Raw genomic sequence first — 6,842 nt, 5'->3', positions numbered from 1 at the left:
ATAATTGCATACTTTTATTGAAAAACAAATTTTCACAGCAATTATGAATTTCTTTATAAACAGCCTTAATTTTGTTTTCATAATTTCTTATCAAACACAAACCACAACATGGCATGATGCTTTCTTCAAGTTCCATTATTGTTCATGCATTATCGGATTTAATTTGAATTACCGGTAAATAGTCTGTAGAACACAAGGAATATGCATGTGGATAGAGGTGACAGGTTAATCTCAGGAGCTGACCCACAAGAATCAACAGGTACAGGTAAAAGCCATGTGGTAACAAGAGTCTGTTTTGAGCTGAAATAAAAAAAAAATAATTAGCTGTGTTTACATACATGTACTAGTAATAGCTGTGTTTACATTAACATATGCATAGTATTTCTGGAAAAAATACACTGACCATGCAGTGTAATAGGTATGACATATCCCAATACATGACATAACATTTAGGCAGTACAAGATCAAAAATTTGCATATCAAGTCATAATATAATGTTAAAAAATTTTCATAGGTATAAACACTTATCAAATTGAGAGACAGAGAGTTTGAGAGAGAGAGAGTTTATTACCGTACTTGTAGTGCAACAGTCAATATTTCAATTCGTAAATTACAAACGAATATTACCCACCGAACAGCGTCAAAGTACATGTACTGGTATTAGCTTCTGGTATACCATTTTTTATCAATTCTACTGTGTTTTTTTTTTTTTTGCAAATAAATTTAGCGAGGGTTTTTGCTTATTTTCTTATAAATTACATGTTTTAAAAACAATACTATGTGTAATAAGCATAAAACATGTATGAGTTAACTTAATGAAGAATTTTTAATAGATTATTTTTCAAAGAATGTGGTACATTACATGTATGTCAATCTTTATAAAACTAGCGTATATTTCGTGCGCCATAAATTGCAAGTTTTTTGTAAATATCATTTACTTGCATGATAGGTATATATGGTCTAACCAAAATTTTCTTCATAAAGCTACAGCTGTATGTACCACATATATGTTTTGTCACAAGTATACATTTAAAAAAAAAAACCCAAATTCCAACAGTTGAAATAAACTCAACTCATTCTCTGATAAGTTCATTGTGTTTTGTGCGTGCATATCTTATTTGTCTGCTGCAACAGCAGCCAATCAGCGGTAAGCTGAATCCACAAAAAGAAAGTTTGTGTTTTAGGAGCGGGTAAATTGTTTATGCGACACTGTCAAGAAAACCACACCAAATAATAACAAGAAACATAAATATTCACTTATATGTATTGTGTTGTAAAGTAAAGGTTTTTAACACTTATTGCATCTTGCAAAACATGTGATGACCCTTAATCATCTGTCATATATCTGATATACATGTATATGTAAAAGATGGGAGAAATAACGACGGAACAAACTGGGATTCGAACCTGGCCCTCTGAATCTCTAGTCAAGTGCTCTACCAACTGAGCTACATGTATCTGCCACCGGTATTCAAACCAGTCTGACCCTCACATTCCTTCCCCCTTAAATGATCTCCACCCTCGAAGATCACCCCTGGCAGGAGTTAACCTGTTAGTTCCAGGGGTTGGTCACAACACCAATATTGTAACAGGATGGGAGAAATAATGAAGGACCAAACCGGGATTTGAACCTGGGCCCCCTGAATCTCTAGTCAGGTGCTCTACCAACTGAGCTATCTGGCACTGGTATTCAAACCGGTCTGATCGTCACATATATAAAGAATTATTTTAAACAATGTTGTTCAATAAAAAATAACACGCGCAACCTTCAGTTTTTGTCTGTAATTAATCAATATTGGCATGCGATCAGTTCTCGCCGAGTACCATTTCTCACCAGTGCATTGTTACGTCATTTTATCAACACATAAAATTATATACGAAAATATGATGTAACAGTGCACCAGCGAGAAATGGTCCTCGGCGAGAACTGCTTGCAGGCCAGTACTGCCAGTAGTCAGATTAAAAAAAGAGAATAAAAAATTACATTTAAAACATTAACAAGGACAATTTAAGTACACATCATACATGTAACTGCTAAACAAGAAAAATTATGTGAACTGGTAGAATAGTACGCATAGTTCTAACTTGTAACCTACATGTACAAGTACATGTACCGGGTACCCGTTGGTCTGCTAAACCTTTCTAATGATACAATGATTGGCATCATAAAGATATTAAAGTCATGTTTTAATTCTGAAGTCTGAAGTATACAATTTTATCTACTTGAAGTTATGTCTACAGGATATTCATGACTACATTTGGAGTCTTCTGCACAAGAATATATGATATGTTTCTAATTAGACCCTGCTTTGAATTTTGAGTTGAAAATTCACAATCTGTTATTTTTTTAAATAGATAAATTCAGTTACCCTTTCCAGTCCCCCATGAACCTCGAGCGAGTCTAAACATCCATGAAACATGTAAAAATTACACGTTAGTAAACAAACACCCACACCATAACAAAAACAAACAGTGTGCACGTACTTACATGTAGATCTATACTATATACTAAATTTTAACTTTAACTTTTTTAAACTTTAAAAGGAGTAAAAGCCTCACCTTCTTCAGTAGCATCCACATAAATCACACACTTTAATGTCCATCTTTTCTCCTTTATTACTCGTAGCTTATCAACGGCTGATCGTCGACAGAAGTGTGGCAGTCAGAATTTCCTCGTAAACGATTCACACGAGAAAAATATCCTCCTTAAACAAATATGTAGTATTGTTCCCTGTGCATGTTCATATGTGTCACAGTAAATTGAAAATGCATTTGTACATCGAAAGAATACACAGCTTCTCTTCTGCATTACGGCTCTCTCTTTTCTACAATGCCGTTCGTTACTGTTTACATTCGGCGCGCGCGCGGGGGTTACAAACAGGGGCGCCCCGACAAATAGTTGCACATAGAACGTTAAAATAATGTGTGTTCATTGAATTCATATATGATATAGATGAAAAAAATGAAATTGAATCACAACTATTTATCTAAGACGCAACACAACGTAATGCAGTAAATGCCTGGGCCTTAAAGTGGCATTTGTTCGCTTGTGTGTCTATGTAGACAAATTAACTCGTTCATGTAACGTTACGATTCACACATATTTGTTTTATGAAATTTGAAAAAAAATAGGGCACAGAACTTTTTAAATTTGATACAAATGACATTATTTAATATATTAACAATAACTGAATTAATTTTTTTTCATAAAATGATAACGATTTTTGCTATTAGAAAAATACGTGTATGAGCTGCTGACCCCTAATTACAGGGGCCAGCCCTTTTTTCTTAATTTAAAATGAAAGCTCTCGTTATTTTAAACAACTTTTGTTCTATGTGTATTAACAAATTATTTTTAGTTTAAAGGTTATTATACAAAAAGCAACAAAATTTCAGACCCCCCAAAACCTTAAACTTTACCGGCAAATAGCTTAAAAACTAAAAAACATTTTGCCAAAATTTTCATGCCAGCAAAACTATAACATGTTACCAACAATCTTGCTAAATTTCATGCAACTATCTTCTGTAGTTCCCGAGATCAACTCTGGACAAAAGACCCCCCAATTTTCAATTAAAGGGCAATAACTCATAACCGGAAAAGAATTTTAAAAATTTGAAAAAAACGTCTCGAGATATTAACATTGTCTACATACCCTGAAAGTTTCATAACAATCAGACAACAAATGTACGAGAAATGGCCTACACAAAATTTGCGGATAAAAAAAAAAATAATAATAAGAAACAGTAGAATAACAGAAGGGTTTTCCGTTGAAAAACGGAAAACCCTAATAATCTTAATTTTTTTCCCGCACAATAATAGAAAGGTCTTCCGTTGGAAACGGAAGACCTTAATAAATTAGCCATCAGATCTTCCTTACAATTTTTAGATTGACAAAATGTGCATTCTTCAATTAACAGGTCGATCTGTATTTTTTGTATGTTTGCATCCCTTAAGGTAAATGAATTGAAATAAAACTGAGTAAAATGTTATATAAATACTAAACCAAACTTCAAGTTTTTATAAGAACTACTTATGCAAGCGGAATGTGTGCGCACGTGGAAGCAATTGCCGGATGCCTCATATGGACACAACAGTAATCGGCCGAGGTCGATCACAAAAATGTCAATAAAGGTAAATCTGATGGTTAATGTACTGCCTCTTTAAGCTTTTATACATTATACGTTCGATTAGTTTTAAGACATAATCGACTAGGGCGATATATTGCACTTAAAAGTTTTCAAAAAAGAGTAGTATATGTTGGGAAAGGAGAGATTACATTGTGAAATTTCTGATCTAGATAAAGAGAAGAAAGTAAATATTTGTCAGGCTTTTTCAAATAAAAATGTTTTTAATTTGTTTTCTTTTTAGAGTATATTGAAGGACAGACAGAACACCACTTTCTCACAGACTCTCACACACAGCAAGTTTGTACAATGTATTGATATACACCTACATATTATATAGATACACACATTGCAAGAAAAAGAAGTAAAACTAGAGCAAAGCTCGTTGCAAAGCAACGAGTGGGTTTTCCGCTAATGTCGAAAGCAACGCTAGAAGTACGTCCAAGAAGCAGAGTTCTTTATCTAGTAACAAAGAAACCTAAGTACAAAAAGATAAAAAAAAATCGAATGATTCTTGGTACAACTTAACATAATCCGAATGTTTTTAAGTACGACTTAACCAAAAACCCTTAACCATTTCAAGAACGACTTAACAAAAAAAACCAATGTGTTTGAGTACGACTTAACAAATTTGACTTCATTTTAGGTACAAGTTTACTCTACCTTGAACTAACTTCTTTTTTCTTAACCCAGAATGCAAAATTAAAATTTACGTAAAAAATCAATTTTGTTTAAAACATAATTCTGAGCAACTTTTTCTCTTCACTGCTTTTCAAAGGGTTGACCTTTCGTACTGTGTGCTCGTTGCGTCATTAATTGTCAGAAACTTATCGATGTAAAGTTTACTTTACTGTACCTCTGTGAATATTTTCTATGTAAAATTACTATGAACCAGACAACATTGAAATGGTGAACATTTCAAAGGGCCCCGCTTATGTAATTTCAGAGAATTCTGCTTTGACCTTGAGCTATAACTTGAAATTTTTCCAGCTGGCATAGAACTTTTAATTCAATTTCATTCCTCCTAACATACATGCATTTTTGTTCAATCTGACCAAGATTAAGCATATTTGGAAAATAATCTACTGTCTAAAACTAATTTTAAAAAGATCTGCTATGACCTTCCAGGGCTCTACATTAACTTTTTTTCCTACTTGTCCATTCGGACAAGTGACCAAAACATTTACTTGTCCGAACTTCAACTTCACTTGTCCGAAAAATTTTCAATATTAAAGATCAAATATTGTCAACTTGAGAACTACAGTACTCTATTACTAAAATAAAATCATTTATTGATTAATACTCTAGCTATAATTAATAACCTGACTTTTTAAATGGAAACTTAAAGTGTCTTTCCTATAATTATGTACATGTATTTGTTCTATATAACATTAAACATGATTTGTCAGCTGTAGCTTTGTCATGGCAAATTACAAGACATCTTAAATTTAGCATCAGGTTTTAAAATACATGTAACTGTTATATTGATTTCTCAGCTGTTTTTTAAACTAAACATGGAATGTCATCATAGTCTATCAATGATGAATGAAACCTAAAATAAGTTACATTTCTTTCCATAATCCTTTATCTTTGCTACCTTTTCTTCCTTTCTTTTTCTTAACATATGTGTTTGGTACTTTGTAAGAACTAAGATCCACACCTTGAAAGTTGTTTGAAATTAGTGAACTTCAATCCCGATCAAGAGTAACTCAATTGCATTGCAATTTGATGTCGGGATCGAAATTCAAAATAACTAATCGATAAACTTATAACGAGACTACAGATAAACTTATCACAAAACTTTCTTTTCTTTTTTAAATGTTGGAGACTTCTTACTATAAAAAATGCACTTGTCCAGTCGGACAAGTGGCCAGCAATATTCACTTGTCCGCATATTTTTTTAACTGGTACCGGACAAGTGGACAAGCGTTAATGTCGAGCCCTGCCTTCACATTGACAGACTTGGTTCAAGGTCACTGCACGCCATTAACCAATAAACTCTGTAAAGGTAAAATATTAGCCAAATTGGGGCTAAAAGGAGAGTATATCTATGCTCTTAAAATATGGATTTTTGTGTGATCTGATATGACCTTGACTCTTCATCTACAAATATCACTCGAGGTCATTGCATATATTTTGATCAAAGGCATCATGTGGGTGAAGTATGAGGCTGAATGAAGCAAAGGGAGAGAAGATATACTCCGGACAAGGATTTGTAAAAATATAATTCTGCTATCACCTTCACAGTTTCTTTTCACTGAAAATAGGTTCAAGGTCACTACACACCCTTTCACCCTTTACTCAAACGCTCTGCTTATGTGAAGTCTGAGCCAAATAAGGGTTAGTAGAAATTATATATGCTCTCAAAAAAGGATTTTTGCATGATCCGATATGATCTTCACCCTTTACCTAGAAATTTCATGCAAGGTCACTGCACATCGTTTAACCATAGAGACACTCTGTGAGTATTAGCCAGATTGGACCAAAGGGAAAAATGATATGCCCCAGACCAGGATTTTATATATATAATTCTGCTATGACCTTAACCTTATACCTAAAAACATGGTTCAAGGTCACTGCACATCCTTCAACCAAAGGAACCCTGTGGATGAGGTATGAGCCAGATTGGGCCAAGGGGAGAGAAGCTATGCTCCTGTCAAGCCATCTCGGATGGACAGACGGACAAATTGATCACTAGAAGGCGCCCGCATAAACAT

At 33.7% G+C, this 6,842-nt stretch overlaps 1 long non-coding RNA gene across 1 annotated transcript; it reads right to left on the bottom strand.

Moving 5' to 3' along the window:
• LOC128178303 (uncharacterized) lies at positions 1-2,852 on the bottom strand. The gene is made up of 2 exons (XR_008242935.1): positions 2,560-2,852; positions 1-300 (listed from the first exon to the last, which is right to left on the bottom strand). It is a non-coding gene; the product is annotated as an uncharacterized LOC128178303 (long non-coding RNA).
• Between the last annotated feature and the right edge of the window lie 3,990 nt (positions 2,853-6,842).

Source organism: Crassostrea angulata, chromosome 3, assembly GCF_025612915.1.
Source record: "Crassostrea angulata isolate pt1a10 chromosome 3, ASM2561291v2, whole genome shotgun sequence".
Taxonomy (NCBI): domain Eukaryota; kingdom Metazoa; phylum Mollusca; class Bivalvia; order Ostreida; family Ostreidae; genus Magallana; species Magallana angulata.
This window is presented reverse-complemented; position numbering and strand designations above follow the sequence as displayed.